The sequence below is a fragment of the Bos grunniens genome, chromosome 28 (genome assembly GCF_055505025.1).
Source record: "Bos grunniens cultivar Pamir isolate PY7600 chromosome 28, Bosgru_T2T1.0, whole genome shotgun sequence".
Classification (NCBI taxonomy): Eukaryota; Metazoa; Chordata; class Mammalia; order Artiodactyla; family Bovidae; genus Bos; species Bos grunniens.
In genome coordinates, this window is record NC_141192.1 from 23,034,837 (window position 1) to 23,051,552 (window position 16,716).

At 37.1% G+C, this 16,716-nt stretch overlaps 1 protein-coding gene across 10 annotated transcripts in view; it reads left to right on the forward strand.

Moving 5' to 3' along the window:
• The window catches only part of CTNNA3 (catenin alpha 3), a 1,912,303-nt gene that overhangs the window by 985,433 nt on the left and 910,154 nt on the right, over window positions 1-16,716 (forward strand). The gene's annotated exons all lie outside the window — the stretch shown is intronic.

Sequence of the window (16,716 nt, forward strand, 5' to 3'; positions counted from 1 at the left end):
TAAGCACGTTTGAAATGGTTATTTTATAGTCTTGTTTTTGAGTATACTGTATTTAGTTTTGCCTTTAAAATATGTGGGTGTTTCCTAGGCTCTGTTTGATAGCATTAATTAAAGCTTACTGAAAGACCTTGAAATCTCTTGTGCCTTAATTGTCTGCAGAAGAATCACTCACTTAAGGACGGCTCACTCGGTTGCATTTTTGAAAGGAGACGGGAGCACAAGTATCTCTTACACATGCCATAGGTCAAATGCTATTTCATTTCATTTTAAATCTTGCTGATTAGACTGAGAATATCTTTTGCCACCAATACCTACCTACTTTTGTGCTGTTGCTGTGGCTTTTCACTTTCCCTTCACCCCTTTTAGGAGAAACAGCTGACAAAACAAGACAAGGGAGTGGACCTGGTCATAGAAGGGCTTCCTATTCCTTCTTCCCTAAACTGAGGGCTCTTCAGCACTTCCCTGAGAATTCAGCTTCTGCTAGGGAGGGGCGAGAAGGCAGGGAGATGGAGCAAAACTCACTGGAGACAGGGCTGTGCGTGTCTTCCTCACCTTGTGTGTGAAGAAGCTGCCTGATAGGAGCTGTGTCTTCAGGAGAGGGACACAGTCAGCTTTAAGCATCCCCTCAGAATAGCAACCAGAAAATAAATACCCCAACCTTATTCTCCTCCCACCTTTCTGTTACTCCTATTGGCCAAACTCACCTGACGTCAGGGAACAAAGGAGCGTCTTTGTTTAATCTGAACTGTGAGTTTAGACAGTGTGATGAAATAGGGTAGTGAGTGGGTCAGGAGGGGCAAATGGAAAAAAAAAAAAAAGAATCTGGCACCAGTGATTTCATGAGTCCCTTGAAAGTTCCCATTTCACCTTCAATTCATTTGATGTGAATGATTCTTCTCCTTCAGCTGACTGCTTATTCTCAAATCTAGCAGTTTATATAACTCCTCTCAACTTAGCTCTATTTACCAGTGGAGGAAATGATCTTAAACAAAAACCAAGATGACCCCAGACCTTTTTTCCTTTGTAAGACACTTATGTCTGGACCACAGACAATGTTCAAATATTAGAATTCAGTCATCTCTTCTGTCAATCATCAGGAAACAGCCAGCCGCCTCTTAGCAGGTAGATTTTTCAAGAGAGAGTTTATGCTTGCCCATTGAATCTCAGCTGCCAGAGACTCATATCATGCTTTCTAAACAGTCCTTTTCGACTTGTGTGAGTGAGGATAATAGGGGGAGCTTGGGAATCTAGACTAGCTTTGTCCATATAAATTCTCTCCTAAAAATATTCTGCAGTCTCTACACATCTCAACTTTTATATCTTCATTATATATCTGAGACTGTTTCTTTTTAAAATCATTATCTTGGTTTGGCATATCAGTATGAAATGCCTTCTTTATATTTTAAACGTAATATAAAGGAATAGAAAAATTTCATATACTGCGTAAGGTCTGGGAATGGGTGCATGGGAAAGAGAATATTTTCAAGCAAGACATATTCAGTTCAGTTCAGTCGCTCAGTCGTGTCTGACTCTTTGCAACCCCATGAATTGCAGCACGCCAGGCCTCCCTGTCCATCACCAACTCCTGGAGATCACTCAAACTCACGTCCATCGAGTTGGTGATGCCCTTTCTCCTCCTGCCCCCAATCCCTCCCAGCATCAGAGTCTTTTCCAATGAGTCAACTCTTCGCATGAGTTGGCCAAAGTACTGGAGTTTCAGCTTTAGCATCATTCCTTCCAAAGAACACCCAGGACTTATATCCTTTCAAATTATTCCACATAGCTCAGTACTTATTCTGATGGCACATAAATTAGATCTTGTTTATGAGACTTTTTCCTGTTAAAGATGTATGCACAAATCAAGTTTCACAGGTAATATTTTCAATAGATAAGTGGATTTGCTATGAAAGAGAAATGCTGATTATCTTTTATTTATAAGAAAAAATTAATTGTAAGGAAAATTATTACCTGCCAAAATTAATTTTGAAGAAAAACAATTTTATATGCCAAGTTTCTTCAAAGTGGAACCTTTCTTTAACTTTCCTCCATGCTTCAGAGTCAGAAACTCTTTGAATTATGAACCCTGAAAGTACTAGTTGAAGACAAAAATGATAGAAATTATTTTAATCCATAAAAAATAAATCTAATTCTTAAACAGTGTTAAAAATAAATGTCTGCAAGACACAGATTGTAATTGATGGTGAAAGTTAAAACAATAATCAATATGGTAGAAATCTAGATGATCTGGATTTTTGCATGTATGTGCAATGGAAAAACTTAGACTATAATTCAAACTTTGTAAAGGTTACAGTTGGCCAAAGTTTGACATATTGAGCATAATTAAACTATAAAAGCCTGACCTAGGAAACAAAAGAAGTGGAAATTAGACTTAAGAAACTGGAGCAATGACATGATAAAATTTTAATGAGATCAGTATGGTTCGAATACTCTACCTCCTAAAGCATTGTAGAAATAGAAAAATTGCTAGAGAACAGGATTCTATTCAAAAGATGGAAAATAATTTATTTGATCTGTGTGTGTAATGACTTATCACTTCTTATTATACTCTGGTATTGTTCTTCAATATCATAAAAAAGTCCTTGCCATAAGAACTCAAAGTATAATTGATAATACAAAATACTACTTCTACTTTCTTAGAGCCACTCTTATTTTAACATCATGCTTGTTTTCTTTATGGATAACAGCTGCTAAAGCTGGGTCAGGCATCAGAGTCAAAAGGATTTCTAGAATAAGTCAGATGTCTTTCTGAAATATGCTATCATTCTCTGACAATGACTCAATAAAGGGATTTTGGAAACTGAAATCTCAATAAAGAAAATAATACATATTTTAACCATTAACTGAAATTAGAAGATTTGTAAACTTTGGCCTAGATATCTATGTTTTGTCTATATCAACTGAAGATTCTATTGGGTTGGCCAAAAGAATCTTTGGCTTGGGCTTTTCTGTAATTTGAAAAAAAATTCTGTAGTTTGAAAAAAAAGAAAAACTTGAACAAACTTTTTGGCCAACCCAATATTATTTTCAAGGGGTCCATGTCCCGTGTAACAAGATCTTTACAATCCTCTTAATGAAAATAGGAAAAATTTCCTCAGAACTCTGTCATGTTTCATATGTTAATTCATTCATCAATTCAATGAATTTTTTTATCATTCAAATCAGTAAATACTGAGTATCTATTATGGCCAAGCACTAGAAGCACTAGAAATATAGCCATAAATAAAACAGTTTACGGTCTCTACCCTCAGTGATCTAATAGTTATTTTTATTGCCAATAATAAATATACTTTATTAAATGTAAGTTATAAAACAGTTACTATCCTACATGTTTTATGTATATCATCTCATTTAATCCTCAACAATCTCTAAAGCATGTATTGTCATCCTTATTCTATAGATGATGATATTAAATCTTAGCTTAGTTATGTGGTCATAGCTATGACATTACATAGGTATGTGGTCACTTTGTTTGTATCTTGGAACTAAGATTTAAATGATGTCTGACTCTTTAACATTTGCAAACCAATCAATGTGATACACCACATTAACAAATTGAAAGATAAAAACCATATGATTATCTCAATAGATGTAGAGAAAGTCTTTGAAAAATTCACCATCCATTTATGATAAAAACCCTCCAGAAAGCAGGCATAGAAGGAACATACTTCAATGTAATAAAAGCCATATATGATAAACCCACAGCAAATATTGTCCTCAATGGCGAAAAATTGAAAGCATTTCCCCTAAAGTCAGGAATAAGACAAGGGTGCCCACTCTCACCACTACTATTCAACATAGTTTTGGAAGTTTTAGCTACAGCAGTCAAAGAAGAAAAAGAAATAAAAGGAATCCAGATTGGAAAAGAAGTACAACTCTCACTGTTTGCAGATGACATGATCCTCTACATAGAAAACCCTAAAGACTCCACCAGAAAATTACTAGAGCTAATCAATGAATACAGTAAATTTGCAGGATAAAAAATTAACATACAGAAATCCCTTGCATTTCTATACACTAACAATGAGAAAACAGAAAGAGAAATTAAGGAAACAATTCCATTCACCACTTCAATGAAAAGAATAAAATACTTGGGAATAAATATACCTAAAGAAACAAAAGACCTATATATAGAAAACTATAAAACACTGATGAAAGAAATCAAAGATGACACAATAGATGGAGAAATAGACTATGTTCATGGATTGGAAGAATCAATATAGTGAAAATGAATATAATACCCAAAGCAATCTATAGATTCAATGCAATCCCTATCAAGCTACCAATGGTATTTTTCACAGAGCTAGAACAAATAATTTCACAATTGTATGGAAATACAAAAAACCTGGAATAGCCAAAGCAATCTTGAGAAAGAAGAATGGAACTGGAGGAATCAACCTGCCTGACTTCAGGCTCTACTACAAAGCCACAGTCATGAAGACAGTATGATACTGGCCCAAAGACAGAAATATAGATCAGTGGAACAAAATAGAAAGCCCAGAGATGAATCCACGCACCTATGGACACCTTATCTTTGACAAACGAGGCAAGAGTATACAATGGAGAACAGATAAACTCTTTAACAAGTGGTGCTGGGAAAACTGGTCAACCACTTGTAAAAGAATGAAACTAGAACACTTTCTAACACCATACACAAAAATAAACTCAAAATGGATTAAAGATCTAAACATAAGACCAGAAACTATAAAATTCCTAGAGGGAAACATAGGCAAAACACTCTCTGACATAAATCACAGCAGGATCCTCTATGACCCACCTCCCAGAATATTGGAAATAAAAGCAAAAATAAACAAATGGGACTGAATTAAACTTAAAGCTTTTGCACAACGAAGGAAACTATAAGTAAGGTGAAAAGACAGCCTTCAGAATGGGAGAAAATAATAGCAAACAAAGCAACTGACAAAGATTTAATCTCAAAAGTATACAAGCAACTCCTACAGCTCAATTCCAGAAAAATAAATGACCCAATCAAAAAGTGGGCCAAAGAACTAAACAGACATTTCTCCAAAGAAAACATACAGATGACTAACAAACACATGAAAAGGTGCTCAACATCACTCATTATCAGAGAAATGCAAATCAAAACCGCAATGAGGTACCATCTCATGCCAGTCAGAATGGCTGCTATCAACAAGTCTACAAAAAATAAATGCTGGAGAGGGTGCGGAGAAAAGGGAACCCTCTTACACTGTTGGTGGGAATGCAATCCCACTGCTGCGTATACACACCAGGGAAACCAGAATTGAAAGGGATGCATGTACCCCAATGTTCATCACAGCACTGTTTACAATAGCCAGGACATGAAAGCAACCTAAATGTCATTGACAGACCAATGGATAAGCAAGTTGTGGTACACATACACAATGGAATATTCAGTTCAGTTCAGTTGCTCAGTCGTGTCTGACTCTTCGTGACCCCATGAATCGCAGCATGCCAGGCCTCCCTGTCCCTCACCAACCCCCGGAGTTCACTCAGACTCACGTCCATCGAGTCAGTGATGCCATCCAGCCATGTCATCCTCTGTTGTCTCCTTCTCCTCCTGTCCCCAATCCCTCCCAGCATCAGAGTCTTTTCCATTGAGTCAACTCTTCGCATGAGGTGGCCAAAGTACTGGAGTTTCAGCTTTAGCATCATTCCTTCCAAAGAAATCCTAGGGCTGATCTCCTTCAGAATGGACTGGTTGGATATCCTTGCAGTCCAAGGGACTCTCAAGAGTCTTCTCCAACACCACAGTTCAAAGGCATCAATTCTTCGGTGCTAAGCTTTCTTCACAGTCCAACTCTCACATCCATACATGACCACTGGAAAAACCATAGCCTTGACTAGACGGACCTTTGTTGGCAAAGTAATGTCTCTGCTTTTCAATATGCTATCTAGGTTAGTCATAACTTTTATTCCAAGGAGTAAGTGTCTTTTAATTTCATGGTTGCAGTCACCATCTGACTAATGGTGAGTAATGGAATATTACTCAGCTATTAAAAAGAGGGCATTTGAATCAGTTCTAATGAGATGGATGAAATTGGGGCCTATTATACAGAGTGACGTAAGTCAGAAAGAAAAACACCAATACAGTTTATTAATACATATATATGTAAGTTAGAAAGATAGTAACAATGATCCTTTATGTGAGACAGCAAAAGAAGCACAGATGTAAAGAATAGACTTTGAACCCTATGGGAGAAGGTGAGTGTGGAATGATTTGAGAGAATAGCATTGAAACATGTATATTTTTCATATGTGAAATAGATTGCCAGTCCAGGTTCGATGCATGAGACAGGGTACTCAGGGCTGGTGCACTGGGATGACTCAGAGGGATGGGGTGGGGAGGGAGGTCAGAGGGGGATTCAGGATGTACACCCATGGCTGATTCATGTTAATGTATAAAAAACCACTACAATATTGTAAAGTAATTAGCCTCCAATTAAAATAAATACATTAATTAAAAAAATAAACATAAGGACTCTTACCCATATGTAAATAAGGTCAGAGTATTGAATATATCTATTACCATTATTTATTGCATTCATTCAACCATTGCAGGAATAAATACACTCGAACTAAAAATAATCACCTACACAACCTGTTCCTTTTAGGCGTTGCCTCAGGAATTATGCAAGATTCTATACCATTGAAGGAGGAAACAGACAGAACAGGCTCCATCTTGAAAGCAGGACTCCATCTCGGGCTGGACTGTGGACTTTGAACTATATGCCCAGTTTCTATGGAAAAGATATACCAACTGGAAAAACAGACCCCTGATGGAAGAGCCCCAGGGTTCATTCCTAGACTCTCCGTTGCCTAAAAGAATACCCTAACTATCTCTGTAACCGAATAGAATCATAAATCCTATTATGCTTATTGGGGTATGACCACAGGCCTATTGATAATTGTCCACTGTTAACTACCGAGGCTTAAGGCATATGGATCACAGGTTAACTTTGATTGCATCTTTCTTTTCCTTTGTTCAGACTAGTTTCAGGGAATTTGGGGAGGTGGGTTTGGGCACGTACACTTAGAGTAAATATAAGATTTTCACAAAAACTGGTTGGAATCCTTGGCTAGGAGGACACTCTGCCTTGGGCCCACCGGTGTAATAAACTGCACTCCACTTAAAAAAAAAAAATAAAGAATATCTGATTCCACCATTTTACCAACTTTTAATAGTGGCTTTACATAAATGGTGTTTTAAATGTAATGAAATTGATATAAAATGTCCTGAACAAGCTGAGAAAATAAGTTGAATTTCAAAGGCAAAGAATTTGTTTTAATCTGTTTGTCAATAGCACAGTTAACTAATTTAGTTGATTTTGATTGTGAGATTAGGCGCATTTCTTATTTCATTGGTTTAAACCAGTCATTCCCAAAGCTCTATATTTATTTAAACAGAAACAAGACACACGCATGTGCATGCACAAACACACACAGACACACAACCTCTGAGACTGACAGAAGGTTTTCTATTATTTTGCTATGTCAAATAAAAATGTTATGTTAGCATTAAATAAAGCCATTTTTAAAATAAGTGACAAAATCGTAAACATGAAAGATGGAAATACTCTCGGTATAGACAGTTCTTATGGTTAAATACCTTGATTATCTCTATTTTGTATTTTCACTGCATGAGCCTGAGACACACATTAGGGCCCATTACTGAGCACAATATCCTAGGATTCCACTCTGAACTTAAGTAAAACTTTCAATTTTGAACATACTCCTTTTATTTAATAGTAACCACAGCATGATTTATAGGAATAGTCACTGGCCTAGGAGCTGGCAAGATCTGAAATCCATTAAAGCAGGGGTCACAACAAGTTTAGGTTAATGCTGAATCACTGAAATTAATAAACTCCACCTTTTCAATTTCTTCTTATTTAGAACAGTGTCAGTTCAAGAGTTTGCTGGGCTTGAGTGGATGACAAGAAACTCTAGCAGCAAAAGAGGAAAAATGGGAGGCAGGGACTGAGACAAATTATCATAAAATGCTTGAAGGGAGAATGGTGAGTGAAAGGCTGAGTGATTTTAGAAAATAAAAATGTCAGGTTACTCTTGACTCTTCCAGTCACTTTCAAAGTTACCTGTTGGTCACTGGATTGGATCTTTGCATCCGCACTGGCACATGCGTGTGACTGATTTTCCATGGCAGCATCATTAAAGGAGAAGGCCACAGTTTATATCTGTCTCTGAGGTTCAATGGAGGTGAGAAACATCACCAGTAAATAATTTGCATGCTATTGTCGTGCAAATGCACAGATATTTCTTTCATGCTTGGGGCATATCTGTTGAATTCATGGGATCTGACATAGGCATCTCTGGTCTGAGAACACACGCATCAGGCTACGGTGTCCCATTCTTATTGCTTGATTTACTTGAGTAAATTTCAACAGAAACTCCAGCACCACCTGTTCCAAGAGCTGGGAGGGACTCTAGAGGTCATTTAGTGCAATGGCCTCCTTTCACAGATTCAAAGAATAAGGACAAGAGAGGTGATTCAACTTAGTTAAGGTCACCCAGACTGCTTATATCAAAAGTCTCATTTTCTGATCCTTGTATTAGTTTCATCCCCATACCAAATTTATGTTGTACCTTCTTGTAAGGAATAATGATAATGGTCTTTGAATAAAAACACTGAATAAAATATTTGACAGCTAACAGGATGATTATTAGTTTTTTAAGAATAATAATTTTTATCAATAATTTAATTATTTACTATTTATTTTATATTTAATTATTTACTATTAATAAAAGCGTGGTTAACTGTTTTTCCATCTGTTTCACACACAGACATTAACTGAGTGCCTAACACTGAAGTTGGTACTAAAATTTCAGACTTGGCAGTTTAAAAGTTGGGTTAGAGCGTAAATAAAAGATGACAAAGAGTTTCACAGATCCTAATAGAAATACAGATGAGAGGGGTTTTGATTTTTATGTCTTTTTTTTAATTGCATGGTTTTGATTGAGGACAATCAGAAGAGATGATTGAGGTGCTTGGACTGAGTTTGAGTTATGAATTAAGAATTTTCCTGTTGAATGAGAACTGACGAGGGTATTCCAAGTGTTTGGAAAGCATAGGGAAATGCAAGTGTTTTAACAATGATGACACTCTTGATAAATACAGTAATAACTGCTAACATGCCTTGAGCGCTTACTACTTGCCATAACTTGTACAACCTTCATCTCTTTATTCCTTACGATAACCCTATGATATAATTGCTATATTATCTTAATTTATCTATGAAAAAATATTCTATATTATCTTTAATTGGTAAGAAAACTAAAACTTTGAGAGATTAATTTGTCCAAGGACACATAGCCATCAAGAGATGGAGCACAGATTCAAACAATTATAACCGACTCTATAAACTTCTACACTACTCTAATTATTTTTAAGGTATAAATTTATATAAAATATTAATTTGGGTTTTAGTTACTGCTCATTCAAATGTGGTAGAGAAAGTCTGAGGTTAGACTCAGGTCAATTTGATCCTAACATGCACTATGTTTCCTCCTGGTGGTGTAAGTATTTAAACTTACTGAGTGTCAGTATCTTCATGTGCAAATGTGTGAAGAATGACTGTGAACGGCATCTGAGAAGATGCGTGTAAAATCCTTAGCTGTGGCAGATATTTGACATAGTTGGTTCCCCCTCACTGCCTCCCTGTTCCACCCCAGCAGGCAGCTACCTGGGGTGGCATCCTACTTTCCCAAACACTATGAAAGTTCAAGACACTTACAATCTTCAGACTGTTTCCCTTGATAGCTAAGTCATTCTGTTCTTATAAAGTTATTTTTAAAAACCTCATTTCAAGTCTGAGAGTTAATTTTTTGTTTGTTCTAATGTCATTTTCATAGCACAAACCTTGCTTCAGAAGGATTTTTTAGGATACCATTTTAGGATGTTTTTCTGCCATGCCATTCAGCACACTGGCAATCTAGAAGATAATTCAGGTTTTATGTTTATTTATTTGTATGTCTTTCATGCCCCCAAAATGTGAACTAGAATCTGTGCCTCTGCTATGTGTTAAGCATAAAATATTTTAAAGCTATTTCTGTAGAGAGGAACTAATTTAAAGGCATCAAAATTCATCTTTACCATGAAATAAAGATTTCCCATTTAAAGGGAAATGTGTCATTTTAAAAGGTTGAATAAAATGGCATACATTTAAAAGCAAATAGAAAATATAACAAAATAATAACAACAAATTTTTCTTGGTTTTTAAACTCTGTATAGGTTTTCTGTCTGCACAAATAAAATTTTCTTTTGACTATGAGTTAGATAACTTTTCATTTGCATTTAACCTCATCCCTTAATATTTGAGACTTCCTAGTATTTGTGAGGTCAGCATCATGGTCTTCCTATTTCAAATGTCTTCTTTTATTTGTACCACTACAGATTTATACTGTGCAAACATTTTTCCAACACATTTTAAACAACTGTCTATGCAAGAAATTGTACAAAACAGTAGCATATTCTTTAATTTTTAAAGATAACATGGCCCTTTTATGGAATTTTAAAGTTGGAATATGGGAACAATTTGGGGCAAATCTTCATTTGATGGGTGTGGAAATTAAGGTCTAGAAATATTATGGGATTTGCCAAGGATCAGTCCATCTTTCCTCTATTTATTCAAAAACTAACCTCTGAGATCTTACTATGTGCAACCACTGTGCTAGGTAATATGAGGGACAATTACATGTACAGAGTTTCTCTCCCTCAAGGACTGTACAGTCTAGTGAGAAATACTGTTTCCTTTTCTTTACTCTCCAGCATCTGCCTGCATCATCCTGCCCAAGTTACTCATTCAGAGTCCGTAAGGCTATTTTCTTCTTCCTGACTGGCACTGAAAACTCAGCCTTTGAGCACTGGTGCTGAACTGAATCTTGGAAGCAGAGTTTTGAGTAACATAGGAAAGAATATCTTTATTGCTTTGCCAGGCAGAGGGGAACACAAGAGGATCATGCCTCTCAAAATTGTGTCCCAACCTTGAAGGATTTAGTGAAGTGTTAAAATGGCAACCCACTCCAGTATTCTTGCCTGGAGAATCCCATGGATGGAGGAGCCTGGTAGGTTACAGTCCACAGGGTCTCAAAGAGTCGGACACAACTGAACAACTTCACTTTCTTTCTTTTCTTTCTTTTATAGCAATGGTTCAAGGGTAGAGTTGCTGATGAGGGTCAGTGTGTGGGCAGGGCCTGCACTCTAACGTGGCGTCAGGCGGTCTCCTGATGAGTTTCTTAAGCTTATCAAACTGTGACATTCTCTTGGAACATCTTTCCTTTGGTGGGGGTTTTAGTTCTGCAGACCTGAAAGATACTATTATGTTTATCCCTTGAGGAGGAACCAGGACCCTGCCCCAGGACTGCACTATTGTTTCTTGTGGGAAAGATGAGAGATCTCTTCAAGAAAATTAGAGCTACAAAGGGAACATTTCATGCAAAGATGGGCACAATAAAGGACAGAAATGGTATGGACCTAACAGAAGCAGAAGATATTAAGAAGAGGTGGCAAGAATACACAGAAGAACTTTAGAAAAAAGATCTTCATGACCTAGATAATCATGACCATGATGGTGTGATCACTCACCTAGAGCCAGACATCCTGGAATGTGAAGTCAAGTCGGCCTTAGGAAGCATCACTATGAACAAAGCTAGTGGAAGTGATGGAAATCCAGTTGAACTATTTCAAATCCTAAAAGATGATGCTATGAAAGTGCTGCACTCAATATGCCAGCACATTTGGAAAACTCAGCAGTGGCCAAGGGCTGGAAAAGGTCAGCTTCATTTCAATCTCAAAGAAAGGCAATGCCAAAGAATGTTCAAACTACTGCACAATTGCATTCATCTCACAGGCTAACAAGAAATGCTCAAAATTCTTCAAGCCAGGCTTCAACAGTACCTGAACTGTGAACTTCCAGGTGTTCAAGCTGGATTTAGAAAAGGCAGAGGAGCCATAGATAAAATTGCCAATATATGTTGGATCATATAAAAAGCAACAGAACTTAAGAAAAGCATCTACTTCTGCTTCATTGATTATGCCAAAGCTTCTGACTGTAGATGACAACAAACTGGAATATTCTTCAAGAAATGGGAATACCAGACCACCTGACCTGCCTTCTGAGAAATCTGTATGCAGGTCAAGAAGCAACAGTTAGAACCAAACATGGAAAAGCAGACTGTTTCCAAATTGGAAAAGAGTACGTCAAGGCTGTATATTGTCACCCTGCGTATTTAACTTATATACAGAGTACATCATGTGAAATGCAAGCCTGGATGAAAGCACAAGCTGAAATCAAGATTTCTGGGAGAAATATCAATAACTTCAGATATGCAGATGACACCACCCTTATGGCAGAAAGTGAAGAGGAACTAAACAGCCCCTTGATGAAAGTGAAAGAAGAAAGTGAAAAAGCTGGCTAAAAACTCAACATTCACAAAACTAAGATCATGGCATCTGGTCCATTATTCCTGGCAAATAGATGGGGAAACAATGGAAACAGTGACAGCCTTTATTTTCTTGGGCTCCAAAATCACTGCAGATGGTGACTGTAGCCATGAAATTAAAAGACTCTTGCTCCTTGGAAGAAAAGCTATGACAAACCTAGATAGCATATTAAAAAGCAGAGACATTATTTTGATGACAAAGGGCCATCTAGTCAAAGCTATGGTTTTTCCAGTAGTCGTGTATGAATGTGAGAATTGGACTATAAAGAAAGCTGATCACTGAATTATTGATGCTTTTGAACTGTGGTGTTGGAGAAGACTCTTGAGAGTCCCTTGGACTGCAAGGAGATCCAACAAGTCCATCCTAAAGGAAATCAACCCTGAATATTCATTGGAAGGACTGATGCTGAAGCTGAAACTCTTAATACTTCGGCCACCTGATGAGAAGAACCAACTCATTGGAAAAGACCCTGCTGCTGGGAAGATTGAAGGTGGGATGACAGAGGATGAGATGGTTGGATTGCATCACCGACTCGAAGAACATGAGTTTGAGCAAGGTCTGGGAGATGGTGATGGACAGGGAAGCCTGGCATTCTACAATCCATGGGGTCAAAAGAGTCGGACTATGCTGAGTGATTGAACTGAACTGACTGACTGTTTCTTGTCTGCTCCTCCCTTGTCTATGTATCTCCTCCCTTCCTTGATTAGCATCTGTTTGAATCTGCTGTTTGGAACTCATGGAAGTGTAAGTCTGTTTCCTACAAATGAGAAATGGAGGACATAGAAGGCTTCCATGCCCAGTACCCACAGGGTTGTGCTCAGTTTCATGACAGCCGCTGCTTTAATTTTCACCCTTTTCTTCTCTTCTGTGGACTGTTGCAGCAATTATCTAATTATTTGGTGTGTCTCTATTCTTAATCTCCTCAAATATCAGTACATTCTTCAAATTCAAGCCAGACTGGTATATTTGAAATAAAGCTCTATCTGTAACTCACCTGCTCTTAGTTCCCAAGCTGTGATTGTGTATTGTCTAGAAAATAAAAGATTCATTAATGTATCTTATTGATGTTCGATGAGTAAATATGGGAGTAGATCCTGTGGGACTTTGAACACTGTGATCAAAAGTTTGTTCTTAATTCCATGAGAAATGGGAGTAGAGGGAAGATTTTTGGAACAAAGAAGAGGACAGAATTAGATCTCTAGTTTCTTTGCTATACACCTTGAGAGTTGGGTTTGTTTGCTTGTTTATTTCTTGCTCATTATTTTATTCTCAAATAAAAGGTGATTGTGAAAAAGTAGGAACTCATTATACACTTGAAAAAACAAAAGTATATTTTGGAACACTGCTGTTGAATACAGTTTTCTGAGATAAGAGATAGGTATCTGTGCTGTACAGTACAGAAGCCACTAGACACATGTGGCTATTGTTCATTTTAAATAGAGGAATCGAATTTTTAATACTATTTAATTTGAATAGCCACATATGACTGTTAGCTATCATATTGAACAATCCAGTGTTAAAAGGTCTCCCTAGCCAGAGTCCCAAACAGGATACAGATGAAATACTCAAACTCAGATAATTCAAGGAGAGTTTATTTACGTAGCAATGTTTTCCAAATATGTAGGTAGCTTTAGGAAACTATATGAGAGAGTGTAATTGACTGCGGTAGTTGTATGGGAGCAATGCTTAAGCAGAATTCACAGGAAGACTCATAGTTAAGATTTATAAGCCTAGATCATATTGGGACAGGTTTCCCTTTTCTCTTTCCTGTGTTTCCATTCCCCTCCCCTACCTTTCTTCTCTTGCACCCTAACTTTATATTGGGTCCTTGTTCTGTTTATCCAGATTCATTTTGCTCAGTCAAAATATTCATAATATTATGAATATTCATACTGTAGCATTCACAAAGTTATACTATTCATAATAAAACTATTATATTCAGTAATAAAATAATGGAGTTTCATTGAATGAAGTCTGTACTCAAAACTGTTCTTTTTGAGGTAGTCTTTCCTGGCAGTGCATTTACTAATGAAGAACATGATTGCTTTCCCTCTACAGTGCTGATCTGTGCTGTGTTTTCTGAGTTTTTCTCCTTGCCTTTTACTGTAAGTGGTACATTTTTCCATTAGTAGGACTGTGCTGACCCTAAATGTTCCCTTAAAGCTTCCTTTGAGGGGCATCTTCTCTTCTGAGCATTGGGAATATAGGCAGGCTCTTGACTGTTAGCTGTGATTATGTTTTAATATCCTGCCCTTTCGGTCCCTTACCTCAGCACACACAATTCACCTTCAGTCCCAGCTCATTGCTTGATGATTTGTTGAGGCTTTGAAAACAGGAGGAATGAGGGCTTTTAAGTAGGATGGGGCTATTTCTTCTTGCTTTATTTATTTTTATGCCATGCAAAAGGATTAAAGAGGCATAAAATAGCTTGACTGAGCCAAATAAATCTGTATAAACAGAGCAAGGACCCAATAAAAAGCTGGGGGTGAAAGAGAAGAAATGTGGAGGAGGGGGATGGAAACACAGGGATGAGAGAAAGGAAAGCTTTATATTTCTTGAAATTGTAGTGACTGTTTTTTATTATCTGGAGAACAAAATGTCTTTGACCCAATTAAACCTTTTAAACTAAGGTGAAACTCTGAGGAGAAATTGGGAAATCATCTTTATAGTCCTTATTTAATCTCCTTATGCTGTCACCCACTGTCATCCTTTATGAAAGTTTTCTATGTCGTTGCTGTTAACTGAGAAATCTGACATCTTTTAGTTGTTCTGATGAATCATATCACAGAAACTAGTGAGCTTTTATGACCAACACCACAGAAATCTTTTGTGTTATTCCTGATGCCTGTGTGTGTTGGGGGTGGGAGGTGTCTCTTGGTCTGTCCTATTCCTTCCTCTGATTGAGAGTCTCTGCTTTTGTGACATGGAAAGAGATAATCAAGAGCTAGCATTGCATTAAACTAGAGGATAAGGGATAGATTCTTTAGGTAAAATTGAAACTGTCTTATAGCCTACTGTACTGGTGGCAATCCAAGTAATTGCCACCGTGGCCTTATTGCTCTGACATTTAGAATTTTATTTATCTCTCCTACTTCTCCCTTCTTCCTTTCCCCACTTCATTCACTGGAGACAGTCTCCATCATGCACACACTGCATACTCACTCTCAAAAATAAAATGCGGTAAAGGACTTAGTAACCCATCCTCTGTGTTTCCCCCATGAGGTATCTGGAGATATGTGGGGTCAATTGTTGGCTATCATAGTGCTTGAGCATTGTTACTGGAATTTAGTAGACTGGTCTGTGGATGCCCCATAACTTTCTGTGTACTGAAGGGGCTTAAATGATGGTGCTTTTGAATCATAAATATCAATAATGTTACTGCTAAGCAAAACCAAATCTACTTGAGGTTTACATGGGTACCAGCAACCTTGGTTAACAGAGGATTTTAGTTGTGCCTTGATGAGCAGATGCTAAAATCTCTTATAGTAGGTTCTTAAAAAAACTATGTTGTGTTTTGAATCAAGTTGTTTATTTATAAATTAGCCAATACTATTTAATAAATTCTATACAAGTTACTTTTAGGAATTAAAAAAAAAAAGATACACTTGCCAACATCAAGATTCTAACATTATTGTAAAGGTGATTGACCTATACAGAAACAAAATGAGCATTTTGGGAAGTTTTTAAAATGCTATCAGAACATTTTATCAGAACAAGGAGAGGTGAGGGCTTACTTTTGAGCACAGGTGTTGGGGGGTAACTCTGAGTGGAAACCATTATGAAACAGGTAGGATTTTAATAGAAAATGATTTGGGGAGACACTTGCTGCAATCAAAGATATATGTAAGAACTTGGGAGAAGAGAGAGAAATGTATAGAAATATTGTTTCTGTAAAAAATAGGACTTAAAACTATGTGGCAGAAGATTGGACTAAAAACACAGATATGGGTAGAGTATAGATGGTCTTGAACTTCTTATAAAGGAGTCTTTCCACTTGGAAATATGGATTCATATATGAGTTCAGTCACTGGGAGCAGTGTATGGCACGTTGCCTAATGTTCTGTGCTTCCTCTCAATGCCCTTTCGTACCATCCATGATGTAAACTCCTTCAGTTATCAGCTGCTTAAACTTGCTTTCCGGCTTTTCAAGGTCTCCTGTCAAGAGCTCTTTCAGTTTGTAATTTTAAATAGTAGCAATATTCCTAGAGGTGAATCACATAATGATTTTTTTCAATCTC